Source organism: Sminthopsis crassicaudata, chromosome 5 (genome assembly GCF_048593235.1).
Source record: "Sminthopsis crassicaudata isolate SCR6 chromosome 5, ASM4859323v1, whole genome shotgun sequence".
Classification (NCBI taxonomy): Eukaryota; Metazoa; Chordata; class Mammalia; order Dasyuromorphia; family Dasyuridae; genus Sminthopsis; species Sminthopsis crassicaudata.
Window position 1 is genome coordinate 227,194,038 of NC_133621.1, and position 14,698 is coordinate 227,208,735.

General features: G+C 35.0%; 1 protein-coding gene across 8 annotated transcripts in view; it reads left to right on the forward strand.

Moving 5' to 3' along the window:
- Positions 1-14,698, forward strand: part of LOC141544256 (cyclic AMP-dependent transcription factor ATF-7) — an 87,969-nt gene that overhangs the window by 45,352 nt on the left and 27,919 nt on the right. The window contains exon 3 of one of the 8 annotated variants that reach the window (XM_074270209.1): positions 3,454-3,570. The exons of the other annotated variants lie outside the window; for them this stretch is intronic. The gene's annotated coding sequence lies outside the window, so the exon portion shown is untranslated. The remainder of the gene's footprint in view (positions 1-3,453; positions 3,571-14,698) is intronic. 8 annotated transcript variants of the gene reach the window in all.

Here is a 14,698-nt window from a genome sequence, read left to right on the forward strand (position 1 = left end):
GATAAATATGCAAAGAAAACAAGTGAAAATAGAATAGGAGAAATCTAGATTGAAGTGTTCTTGGGAAAATTTGAGGTGACATCACATTTATGATAGGAATTGAAAGAAAATCATAAAGCAATTTTGAACTTTGCCTCCAAAAACAATTGAAATGTATATCCTGTATTCCAAAGAGACCAAAGAAAAGGAAAAATGTACATGTATAAAAATATTTATAGCAGCTCTTTTTGTGGTAGTAAAGAATTGGAAATTGAAGTGGTACCCATCAATTGGGGATTAGCTAAACAAATTATGGCATATGAATATGATAGAATGTAATTATGCTCTTAGAAATGATGAGGGAGCATAGTTTCAGGAAAAATTGGGAAGACTTATAAACTGGTACAAAATGAAGTGAACAAAGTTGGAGAACAATGTATTTTATGCTAATAGTTTTTAATTTTTTAAAAATACATATAAAGATAGTTTTCATCATTTACCCTTGCAAAACTTCCAATATAAGTTAAACATTTGTGATTCTTCTAAACATATTTCCACATTTATCATGCTGTACAAGAAAAATCAGATCAAAGGGGGGGAAAAGAGAACAAACAAACAAACCACCACAAAGATGCAAACACTATATTGTGATCCACATTCAGTCCCCATAATCCTCGTTCTGAATGCAGACTGGACTGAATCACCTCATTATTGAAAAGAGCAATGTCCATCAGAATGGATCATTGTATAATCTTGCTGTCATGTATAATGTTCTCTTGGTTCACTTCACTCAACATAAGTTCATATAAGTCTTTCTAAGCCTTTCTGAAATCATCCTGCTGAATGTTTCCTATAGAACAGTATACATAACTTAATTCAGCCATTCCCCAACTGATGGGTATCCAATCAATTTCCAATTCCTTTCCACCACAAAAATGGCTGCTACAAACATTTTTGCACATGTGGGTCCTTTTCTCTTTTTAATGATCTCTTTGGGATACAGACTCAGTAGAGACACTGTTGGATCAAAGGGTATGCACAGTTTGATAGCACTTTGGGTATAGTTCCAAATTGCTCTCAAGAATGATTGGATTGGTTCACAATAGAGAACAATTTATACAAAAATAATAATATTGGAAAGACAAAGAATATTGAACAACTTAGGAACTCAGGTCAACAAGAGAGAACCTCAATTTCAGAGGCCTCAGGATGAAACATGTTACCTACTCACCTCCAAATAGATACCACTATCTCCTGTGCAGATTGAGGATCTTTATTTTTGGGGCATTATCATAGAAATTTGTTTTTCTTGTTATTTGTAACAGATTTTGTCCTTCCTCCCTCTCTCCCTCTCTTCTTCCCTCCTTCCCTCCCTCCCTCCCTTCCTCCCTTCTTCTCTCCCTCCCTTCTTTCCTTCTTCCCTCCCTCCCTCCCTCCCTTCTTCCCTCCCTCCTTTCCTTTTTAAAAGGGGAGGGTAATGAAATCCTTCAAGTGACATTTTTCTCCTGATGAAAGAACTTAGACTCCAAAAGATCATACAGAGAGAGAGGAATGTGAATAATAGGCCATATATGATAAGTTTTCACATGATACTAAGTACTAAATTCTTTTAAATATACATTTTATAAAACAAATCTAGTCTGTAATAAGGCATAATCTAGGTGGTTTACTGTCAGATTAATATTTGGGTTTATTTTCCTTTCAAATTGCTGTTATTTATAAAAGGTTAATGAGACAAACATAGTGTCACTGATCTGGTCAAGATAAGTAAGGTTTATTTTCGGGAACAGACAGGTGAAGGCTTTATGGTAGCAGTATGGTTGCCTGGAATTCACTGCCACCTGTTATTGTCTTTTATTTACCTACCCTTTGAATAGCTCAGTTCTCCAATTATATTTAGGTTAGAAAGATTTTATGTTTGAAAGCTGTAGTTTTCAGTTAGGCAGGTTGCCAGAGGACTTCGAGTTTAGACTTCAGATTTCTATTTCTCTGCTCACCCTCCCCTTAGTTGATATGCTTGGTGTCATTTCTATTCATTCTTTTTCCAATTAATAGGTAAAAAATAATATAATATGAAGGTTGATTGACCCATTATCACCTCCTTTGTCAGCCAGGTTGTGGTAATGGGGTAAAAAGCATCAAGGTACAAAAAAGGGTCTGTTATAGCTTTAGGCCTCCAATAAAATGGTGGAGTGATTGAAAAATCATATCCATAACTCAAGACTAAGAACACAAGAAAGAGTACTTGGTTTAAAAAAAAAAAAAAAAAAAAAAGTGACATCTCAGCTTTTCTTTGTGTGGTTTGTTCCAGCCCCCAAACATATTCCTCCAATCAAATAAACACTTCATCTCCACTCACTTTACCAGTGGCCAGATTGCATTATCAAATAACTAAGATCAGAGACCTGAGGCTAATGAGATTTTTTTAACTTCTCCCTAGCAAAATGAGGAAGAACCAGAGTACTCCACACATAACCTTTCCAATTGTTAGCTATTTGAGAAATCAGCTAAGCCAATTCAGACTTTGTTAATGCACTTTCTCAATTCTGCCTTTTTTGTAGATACCAGAATCTTTCTGGTTTCTTTCCGAGTTCTTTCTTTATCCCTGGCAAAATATTTTCCCTTACTGTGTTTTGTAGTAATTAAAGACATATTTATCCAGTTAGCTTGTGCCTACCTCCTAAATCTTTTCTCCAGAAGCATTTGTATTATCTGACTTTGTCTTTTCTTCAACTTGACTACTTTAAAACTGACCATAAGTTCTTAGAAGACAGAAATCATGTAATATGTAATGTCTGCCTAGCTCATGGGAGGCACTAAGCACAAAAATTAATTTATATTCAATAAAAATGATGTTCAGGGGCTCTATTATCAAGAGATCACATTAGTACATTTTTATGACAAAGGTGTGTTTTTAGTATCTTAGGGGAGAATACAATAAAGGTAGCTTTCTTAGCTTCAGACACCTAGATTCTTAAAGTGAAACTATTTCCACCAGTTGGAAAGTTAAAGATTGCTACATTTCCAGCATGGTTATGTAAATAATAGTAATTAAGCACTTTTTCCTCAGACCCATACTAACAAAAAAAGAAATGAGAAAATTTAGAACAGATGCATTTGAAAACTCTCAATTGGATAGGAAAACACCATAAGCAAAAACTATCCAAAAAAAAAAATCTTTTCAGTTTTGTTAAATATTTATGTAGTTTTTTTCTCTGACGTTTTGACACAGTAATAATTTTGTTTTTTGTTTTTTATATGTGTTTATATTTAGAAGCAAATTAGTCATGTATGGTGAACAGAAACTAGGACCCTAGGAATGCCAGTTATAATTTATTTGGGCCTGGATATTAGTCCCCAAGATTTGTCACTAATCCTCAAAGATTTTTTGAGGATTAAAGCCACTAATTTACTCCACTGAGTATGAAATCACCAGACAAAAAGCTAATATACTATGTGCATTAATTCTTATAGACAGATCCTAGCAGTGTCCTAGAATTCCCAGAGCTACACCATAGGCAAGGAGTCACTGGAGGAGAAGAGGAGCCTGGGTTCCCTCCTACAAACTTTTCCATTTTTGATGATTGAGAGGTAAAGTTATATTTCTTCAGGTTTTGATTGTTTCAAGTACAAAGGCACAAAGAGCTAAACTTCACCTACAAACAGCATTTAAGGCTTATATAGGTGACTGAATAAATTGTAGGTGCTGTCTCAGAGTTGGATAAAGATGAGCTCTTAGGGTTTGAGTAAATAACTCAGATGGCCATGGGTCACTGAAACACTCTATATATGGGGTTATGTACAAGTATCATCAGAAAAGCAGTAGGAGGATCTTTGTGGCATATTCCATCTCTAGAATACTGATATTAGAAGAGTATAGTTTAATGATGACTGGTAAAGAATTTGAATGTCTTTAAAATCACTATTTCTTCAGAGTGGATTATCAGTGGATTAGATTAGGTTTATAATGTACAAAATAAGAGAAGAAACAATGGGAGGTTAAATAGAAAATTTTGATTACATGAAATTTAAAACTTTTACAACCAGTGTTGTCAAAATTGGAAGAAAAACAGGAAAATGGGGAAAGGGGTGGTTTGACAGCAAGATTCTCTGATAAAGGTCTCATGTCTCAAATATATTGGAACTGAAAGATCCATTCTCCTACTGATATATGCTCAAAGGATATGATAGGGCAGTTTTCAGAAGAAATCAAAGCTATCAATAATGATGTGAAAAAATGTTCTAAATCACTCATAATTAGAGAAATGTAAATTAAAGCAACTCTAAAATATCACCTCACACCTATCAGATTGCCTAACCAGGTAGAAGAGGAAAATGACAGATGTTGGAGGGATTGTGGAAAAATAGGGACACTAATGCATTGTTGATAGAGTTGTGAACTGCTTCAGTCATTCAGAACAACGTGGAACTGTGTCCAAAGGACTACCCTTTGATCCACAGTACCAACCCCAGGTCTTTGTCCCAAAGAAATCAAAGGAAAAGGACCTATCTGTACAAAAATATTTATAGCTCTCCTTTTGTGGTGGCAAAGAATTAAAAATGAAGAGGATGTTCATCAATTAAGTAATGGCTAAACAAAGTATATGATATATGATTATAATGGAATACTCTTGTGCTATAAGAAATGATGAAAGGAATGGTTTCATAAAAACCTGGGAAGACATATATGAACTGGTACAAAATGAAGCGAGCAGAACCAGGAGAACACCATACACAGTAACAGCAAATATTGTAAAAGTGATGAATTATGAAAAACAATCAGCTACTCTAATAGTGATCCAAAGCAATTCCGTAGGATTTGTGATGAAAAATGCTGTCTCCTCCAGCAGAAGAACTGATGAACTCTTAAGTGCATATTGTAGCAATTTTTCCACTTCTTTTTTTGTGCTTATTTTAGTATATTAGCATATGGAAATATGTTTTGCATGACTTTACATGTATAATGGGTATCATATTGTCTACTTTCATATGGGGGGAAAGGGAGGAGAGGGAAGGAAAGAATTTGCACTCAGATTTTAAAATATTTTTTAAAATTATAAGGGGGAAATCATTGTTTCTTTTTTTTATTATTATAGCTTTTTATTTACAAGATATATGCATGGGTAATTTTTCAGCATTGACAATTGCTTTTCCCCTCCTTCCTCCCACCCTTTCCCCTAGATGGCAGGTTGACCAATACATGTTAAATATGTTAAAGTATAAGTTAATTACAATATATGTATACATGTCCAAACAGTTATTTTGCTGTACAAAAAGAATTGGACTTTGAAGTAGTGTACAATTAGCTTGTGAAGGAAATTAAAAATGCAGACGGACAAAAATAGAAGGATTGGGAATTCTATGTAGTGGTTCATAGTCATCTCTCAGAGTTCTTTTGCTGGGTGTAGCTGGTTCAGTTCATTATTGCTCTATTGGAACTGATTTGATTCATCTCATTGTTGAAGATGGCCACATCCATCAGAATTGATCATCATATAGTATTGTAGTTGAAGTATATAATGATCTCTTGGTTCTGCTCATTTCACTCAGCATCAGTTCATGTAAGTCTCTCCAGGCCTTTCTGAAATCATCCTGTTGGTCATTTCTTACAGAACAATAACATTCCATAATATTCATATACCACAATTTATTCAGCCATCCTCCAATTGATAGGCATCCAGTTTCTGGCCACCACAGTTTCTGGCAATTTGATGGACATCCACTTAGTTTCCATTTCTGGCCACTACAAAGAGGGCTGCCACAAACATTATTGCACATACATGTCCCTTTCCCTTCTTTAAAATCACTTTGGGATATAAGTCCAGTAGTAACACTGCTGGATCAAAGGGTATGCACAGTTTGATAACTTTTTGAGCATAGGTCCAAATCACTCTCCAGAATGGCTGTATGTATTCACAATTCCACCAACAATGTATCAGTGACCCAGTTTTCCCACATCCCCTCCAACATTCTGCATTATCGTTCCCTGTCATTCTAGCCAATCCAACAAGTGGTATCTCAAAGTTGTCTTAATTTGCCTTTCTCTAATTAATAATGACTTGGAGCATCTTTTCATATTGCTTGAAATAGTTCAAATTCTTCTTCTGAGAATTGCCCATTCATATCCTTTGACCATTTATCAATTGGAGAATGTCTTGAAAATCATTGTTTCTTAAAAAGTCTTTCTCCTTTCCTAATAGTTCAGAAGTGGAGCAGAGATAACAATAAGTACGAGTAGTCACAGTATAAAATCTAAAATGCCCTGATTTGAAAAGTGGATAAAAGTGACTACATATTACAGCTTAGTTGTTTTTTGTTATGCGCAGAACTGAGCATAACATTCTAGACATAGAACAAAATGCTATACTTCTCTAACCTCTTGTTCTGGATATGATAGGCCATCAAAGAATCAAGACTAATATTTGCCCCATTCTTTGTCCTCCCCAGTCCATTTCTGGCAGGGTTGGCCTATGTGACTTTGAAATCCATTTTATTGTCATTTAAATTTCTGTAATTTGGCTAGGCAAAAGACAATAGTCAAAATGAAGAAAACTGACATAAAAATGAGTGGTATCATGTGGAAATTGAAGGCATCAGAACTCTGATAAAAGTAGGGGCTAACCCCGAATATAGATAACTTGATGATAAAGCAAGAAGGGGGGAACAGTAGATACAGAATGAGGCATTAATTTAAAAGATGAGCAGTGACTCATTTGTTTTATTCAACTGCTTATTTGCATCTTAATTTCTTTTTCATGTGATGATCTTTATTCCAATCATTTTATCCATATTGAATTTATTTTGGAAAATTGTATAAGACGTTGGCTAATCCTGATTTTTTTTCCATACAGTTTTCTATTTTTCCAAGGCAAGAAAATTTTTAGAAATTGACAGTACTGTTTAAATAAGCAAAGAACATTTTGTGAATTTAAAAAAAAAGTCTTCAGCTGCCTGGAAAAAAAGCAGTCTAAAATTACATGTTGCTATTAATTACATGTTATAATAATTAAGACACTGCAGTTAAATATGTAATTAACATGTTCTTTTTCTCTTCCTTCTTCAGTGTTTGACATAGCTTTTCCTTTAGTCATATCCATATAGAAATCTCCCCAACTGGAGAAATCCATTTCCAAGTGAGAAGGAAGCCAAACAGTATAGAAATGTTCCAGTTCCTAAAAACATCTACACCTTGTTTATTATAACAAGGATGAGGCCTCCAGGGTAGTGGTATCCAAACTTTTTTTTTTTTTTTAATTCTGTTAATAAAAGAAAATTTCAGCACAGTCTTCCCTAGCATGTATGTCATATTTACTTATTTTAATTTTTTTTTTCCTGAGGCAATTGGGGTGTGACTTGCCCAGGGTCACATTAAGCATCTGAGGCCAGATTTGAACTCTGGTTCTCCTGACTTCAGGGGAAGTGCTCTATCTACTGCACCAAGTAACTGCCCCTTATTTTAAATTCTTCATATAAGATTATATTTAGAAATTAATGAGAATTTGGAGATTATCAGATCCAGTCCCCTCCTTTCATAGAATGAGAAACTGAAACACAAAGCTAATTAATTTGCCTAGGGTCTCACACCTACTAATTGTCTGAGGTAGCATTTGGACTCAGGTCTTTCAGATGTCAGGTCCTATATCCATTAAGGAAAGGGAAATTTTCCCATTGGCACTTGAATATATACTGTGGTGGGTACTAGGTTGGGGTTAATTATAATTTCTCTGAAGGTCAAATGACAACTTGGATTGGGGAAAGCTAAGGGTTAGGTGGTTGTGCTGGAAATGCCTTAGATTTGGCTCCTATGGGAAAAATAGGAATTGACTCTTCTAGTTAGTTCATTGTACAGCCTTTGCCATTAACTTTAGAAATTACTGCTCTAGAATATTGTGACCTAAATTAATACCATATTGTTTGAGAAGCAGAGTTGATGTGATGGATGGACTGCTGGCCTTAGAGCCACAATTCAAGTATAGTCTCTTTGATATTCACTAGCTATGTGACCATATCTGTAAAATGGTTGGGGAATAGAATTTATTGTGAAGCCCAAATAAGATTAATATATTTAAAGCACTTTCCAAACCTTAAGGTATTATATAAATGTTGTTAGTTGTTATTATTAAATTGCTTCATTGCTGTTGGGTTTTTTTTCCCCCTTTTAAAGCAGATATTTGTGCAGAGAGCATTTTATTGTTGCAGGAACAATGCTCAGTAATGAGATCACGTGTCATGGGGAAACAAATTGATTATATAATGTCCATTTACACACTGGTGGCATACCTTTTAGAGCTGTGAAATGGGAATTGGGACTCTGAAACCAGCTGTTTTGGGTTAAAGAGCAGTTCTGATTAGGGATCACAGAAATATAATTTATGTCTCAAGGATTCTCTCTTATTCTTAATGCTTGCTCTATGCAGTTGGGGTCTCCAGTAATGACTAGACTAGATAAGTTTCTGTAATTGTAAAATCCAGATCATTGGTACAAAGAGAGATGCAAAGTATATTCCAAATGTGGGATAGAAGAAAGGGTTGATTAGATTAATAAGGAAAATCTGGAAAGGCTTTTCATATAGGAGATGACGTTTGAGCTTTTACAGATAGGTAGGATTTGAATGGAGAAAATTGAAAGTAAGGTCATTCCACACAGAAGAAATTAAAACAGAAGCTTAGAGATGGGAAAACCTGTATGTACTTTTGTTGAATAGCACATGGACCAGTTTGACTAGATCATAAGAGAGTAATGGAAAGTTATATTGAAGCCAAAGAGTCAGAAGCACTTCCTAATGTCTGACTTTTTATCCTTTTGAAATTTTGCTTGTTTATTGTCCCATCCTTTTCAAATTACAATATTGATTTTTGTTGTTTGATTGGATGCAACTCTGGGTTTCATAGGCAAACACTAGCATTCCAGGGTAGCAGTCCCTCCCTTTAATATAGGGGATGAACAGATGGCTACACTAAGCCAACCCACCCCTGAACTATGCATTTGGATGGGGTTCTGCAGCTTTGTAGCATTTCAGTTAAATATGCTAGTTGGCAGAAAAGTGTGGGCAGAATGGCTCCTGATACCAAGGCACAGTTTTAACAATCCAAAATTCTTTCTTCCTTTTACATTATGGACAGACTTGGTTAACTGCCAGAGATATTTAAGATAATCTGTACAGCCTCCCTGAAACATGGATGATTGCTTCAAATTCATAGATGGATGAATCCTGAATCCTAGTGCGGACATGCTAGATTTTTCTGTTTCTTTTCTCTGTCTCTTGGTCTCTATCTCTATCTCCTCCCACTCACTTCTTTTCTTCTCTCTCTGCTCCCCCTCTTCTATTTCCTCTGTTTCTCTGTTCCTCTGTCTCCTCTCCCTCCCTTTCCCCCTCTTTATTTCCCTCTCCTTGTCTTTCTCCCCCTATCTTTCTTATTTCCTTGATGGTATATTCATTGGGGCTTTGAAGAAGGATTTTGCTATTCTTTTTAAAAATTTTACTTTATAAATTCTCTTGCTCCTATGTGCAGCATGAGCTACTGGTATGGCTGTTTTTATTTGTTGAGTGATCCTGTACTTTTAAATGATTCATTCAGAAGCTATGGAGCATTCTGAGCAGGATATGTGACTCATTTGGTAAACAGCAACACCTTGGAAAAGACAGCGGAAGCTTGGTGTTGGCTTTATGAAGTAGAAATGAAAGGGGAAGCAGGTTCCACACACATGACTACATCTAGCCATTGATGTTTTTGCATATAATTTACTCCTTAGTCTATCTGTTCCAAATAGTCAGCAAGAAAGCAAAAGCACAATAGTGTAGAGGGAGAGGGAGAGGCATTAAGATAGAGGCAGCCAGTGGATAAAGCACTGGGCTTAGAATCAGAAACTTAGTAGCTATATGACCCAGGGCAAGTCACTTAAACTCTTTGCCTCAGTTTCCTCAGCTATAAAACCCCTTAAAGGAGTTGTTAAAAGGATAAAATAGATAATATGAGTAAAGCATTTGATGCCTGGTACATAGTAATTTTATAAATTTAAAGAATTTAATGGATGCTAATTCTCTTCCTGTTGTGATTCTTACAAGGTGCTAAGTCAGTTATCTAATTTAGCATGGTACTTAACAGTTCTCTAGTACTTATTACAGTTCTACAAGATTCACATCTTTAAGAGAGCATATATAAGCTAGGAACCTCAACCATGATTTAGTCCGAGACATTTCAGAAGTCAGAGAGGACAAGCCCTTTCTTGGAGGCAGAGACAGATTCATTCCATCTTCCATCTTTGTGCTGGCTGGAGACTAAGCACAAACCCTTGGAACTCCGGGAGATTCAGAAGCCAGGATTCAGTTGAGGAGATTCACAAATCAGAGAAGACAGTTGGGCAGAATGAAGGAAGACAGAGAAGTAGTCGCAGGCTGTCCTGTGGAGAACACTGAAACCAAGATCCTGAAGGCCTCTAGAAAACTAAATGAGCAAAGTGAAGGAGATAAGATTTTTCGGACACAATAAAGGATTTCGACTTTAATCCCTGGCTGCACTTGTGGTGATTACTGGCTGTCTCCAGAACCCCCCCAAGAAACCTACTCCCAGAGAAAATTATATTTTAGAGAAGAATATTACATCTTCCCTTCCCCATAAGATAGCAGCATACCTTCCTGTCTCTTAGAATGGTTGTTTAATTAACTAACATTGTCCTCCTGCCTCTCTTTAGTTGTACAGACCAGTTATCACCATATCATCTTTCCCATTGCATCTCAGGTTCTGGGACTTGGATCTAACCTTTTAAATAATAACTTGCATAAGATCTTTTCATATTTGTTTCCAATAGAATTTGTTCAAAAGGAAAACTTAGAGATGAAAGTTGTTCCATTTCTTTAGTATTCCTTGAACTAAAAGGCATTTGAATCTAACATAAGTTTTGGACTGCTGTTTTTCCCAAATATAGAAACAATACATAATATTAAAAGACAGCATAGTCAGGGCACTGTTGGGGGAATTATGAATTGAGATGATCATGCTGAAAAGCAATTTGGAATTATGCTTCTTTTTTTTTAAGCGACTAAAGTGTTTTTATCCTATAGCCCAAAAGGCCTCATATATTCATAGCAGAATTTTTTTGTAGTAACAAAGAATGGAACCAAATGTAAGTTCCTGTCATCTGGAAAATGACTAAACAAATTATGATACAAATGTAAGCAAATATAAAGAATTCAGAGAAGCATAGATTTCTTCATATGAACTGAGGGGAAGTGAAATAAACAGAATTTGTGACTAAACAGAGTAAATGGAAAAAACAATGATCAAAGAAAAAAAATTGTTGCAGAATTGTAATAGTCCATTGTTTCTCAAAAAAGTGGAGAAAATGTACTTTCAGTCCTTAATTGTATAGGTGGAGGGAACTATGGGAGGCATATTGCATATGCTCTCATACATAATCCAAGTATTACTCCATTTTTGCCTTTTTTTTTTTTTTTTTTTTTTTAATTTTGATCATTTTGTGATCATCCTGTACCTTAGGGAAGAGAGAAGTAATTTATTTGATATTTAAAAAGATGTAATAAAAGATAATGTTGAGTAATTGTAAGAGAAAAAGTCCTTGTAAGGAGAAGAAAGAAGTTTAGAAGGGAAACACTGATATGACGTTAGATCTACCATTATCAAATGTAAAATATACTCAAAACTAGCTGAATTTAATTGAAATTGATTTTTATAATAAATATAGGCTAGAAAGTGGTTTCTGATTTGATCCTCTTTCTTTTCTTGATTAGAAAAATAGTCATTTGCTTCTGTTTGCCAAGTTCATAATTTTAAAAAATAAAATTTTAAAATATAAAAAATGAAAGTACCAGTAAAATTTTGGAAAGAGCACTGTATTAGAAATGAGAAGACCTGGTTCTAGTCCTTCCTACCTCTTAACATTTAACTGTTCACAAAACTGTAATAAGAGCTTCCATTAGAACATTGGGAGGAGATCACAATTTTATCATCTTCTCTTTAGTGTAAAATTAACCAGCCTTGATTAGTCATTTTACTTTGTTCCACCTTAGCATTCAGGCTTTTAAGAGTCTATAATTTCCCAAAATTGATGCCCATCCTTTGAGGTATGACTAAATAGATTGTGGAACATATAATAGAATATATCACTGTGCTATAAGAAATAATGATATGATGGAATACAGAGAAGTATGGGAAGATTTACTTGAACTGATTCAAAATGAAATTAGCAAAATCAAGAAAACAATTTACATATTAATTACAACAATGTAAATGGAAGGAACAAAACAACTGAAATTGGTAACTATAAAGTTAGAATGACCAAGATTTGCCCCAATAACCAAAATGGAACTTGAAGCTTCTCATTTTTCTCCTTCCTCCCCTATCCTCTTCTTCCTTAATATTTCTAAGAGTAGGAAGTGGAAGTAAATTAATGATAGCTGAGGATAAACACATATTTTTAAACGTGAAGCAAATCTACCCAAATTCTAATAGCTAGATTAGCCAAGAACACCATTTCATGAATTAATCTGTCTGACGAGTGAATGAATGTCATAGAAATTTTGTCTGCTATGATGGTTTTACCAAGGATCACACTGTAGCCAGAGAATCTCCAAAGTGTATATATACCCATGTCTGTCTGAACTGGAGCACAATGCAAAGCTGCAGCTTTAGTTAGCCTGAGACTTCGTTTTGTTTTCTCTCTAGCCATGCACAGTGATTTTATTTCAGTGGGCTATAAATTTATTATAAACATTATCTTGTCTACTGACTTGCTTAGAGACCAAGAAATCATTTTTAAATTAAAAAAAAAAAATACTAATCCTTCTCCTTAAAATAGAAAACCTTTTAGAAAGAATGCACTCCTGGTTTACAAAAACAGTCATGGGACAGCTAGGTGATGCCGTGGATAAAGCACAAGTCTTGAAGTCAGGAGGACCTGAGTTCAAATGTGATCTCAGACATTTTATACTTCCTAATTGTGTGGCTCTGGACAAGTCACTTAACCCCAATTGCCTCAGCAGCAAAAAAAAAAAAAACCCAAAAACCAGTCATCCTTTTTGTGGACCTCTAGACCTCCTGGTTTTTTACCTGACCATCATGATTCCATCAGTCCCAAGAAACAGGATTTCTGCCACATACCTTTATATGAATGAGTTAGGGGATTAAACCTAGGAGAAATTTCATTATAAACTGTTGTTGAATTTTTAGGCTGTTTTCTTCATAGCTATAACTTTCATTCATTTTTGTGCCTTCACTATTTCCCAGTTAAGTTAAGCAGAGTAAAGCTCCCTTCTTCCTATTTTTCTTGCTCTTGGGGAATAGAAATTAGATGCAGCCAAATGTATTTTCATTTAAATGTCATCCAGGTTTCGTATATGAAATCTCTGAATAACTAGCAAAGCACATAAACGCCATGAAATCATCTCATATGGGGGAATATTTGATTCTCTCCTTTTCTTTCCTTAGCCCAGCTATTGGCATGATGTACATCAGCCATTTTATAAAATAACAATTGAATTTTTCTCTTTTTATTTTTTAAAAGTCTTCCAAGTTTTCAAGTCCAAAAACATGTGTTGGCAGTTTGGCAAGCTAAACTAAAAACAGCTTTTATTGTTTTTCCTTCCTTTCCTTTCCCTATTGCTCTGTTATTAATATAGCATTGCACCTAATAAAGTAGACTTTAAAAAAACTAGGGTTGAAAAAATGATAAAAACCCTTTATTGGGACTCTTTGGATTGATTATTACTAGACTTTCTAGTTCTTTTAGGTTATGTGCGGAAAACATTACCCACTTATAATCCATACTTTTTCTCCTTCCAAAAGTAGGAATGAGAAGGGGGCACATTGTAGATGTGTTTGTTGAAGCAAATTGGCATTCAATCTTTTCCAAGCTATATCACAAATCTGTTCTGCTTGGCCCTATGGGCCAGAACCTAGAAAAATAGATGAAATTGCAGAATAACAAATTTAGTCTTTGTATTTAACACAAATAAAAAACAAGAGTTCAACATGGGTTTTCTCGGAAAGTTTCAAGTATAAGCTGGATTGCCACTTGCTTAAAATGCCATAAAAATAATTCATTTTCTCTCTTTCTCTCTCTTTCTCTCTCTTTCTCTCTCTTTCTCTCTCTCTCTCTCTCTCTCTCTCTCTCTCTCTCTCTCTCTCTCTCTCTCTCTCTCTCTCTCTCTTTCTCTCTCTCTCTCTCTCTTTCTCTCTCTCTCACTAAAGCTTTTTATTATTCTAAACATATGTGTGGACAGTTTTTCAACATTAGCCCTTGCAAAACCCTGTGTTCCAATTCCCCCATGCCCTTTCCTAGATGGCAAGTAGAAAAGGATTCTCTTTTAGGAACATGTTAGACCAGATGTCCTTGAACGTCTCTTTCAGCCTTAAGATACTGTGATCCTTTCAAGACATTTAGATCTGCTTCCCTATTCCAATGTGCCCTGAATTCAGTATCTCTCAGTTTTAATGCTCACTTTTGTTTCTAGCCCAAAGAGGTACTCGGTTAAGCATTTATAGATAAATCAATATTTTTACCATTCAGTTGACATGAATACTTCCTTATGTGGATGGTTATTTGCAGATCTGTTGTAGTAGCATAGGCAACTAAGACCAAAAATTTTCCTCACTTAATTTGTTTTAAAATAACATTTCCAGAGGAGAGATGCCTCAAATGCACATTTCAAGTCCGTTCCATACAGATGCATTCTAATGGATCTTTTTCACTGCTATCTCT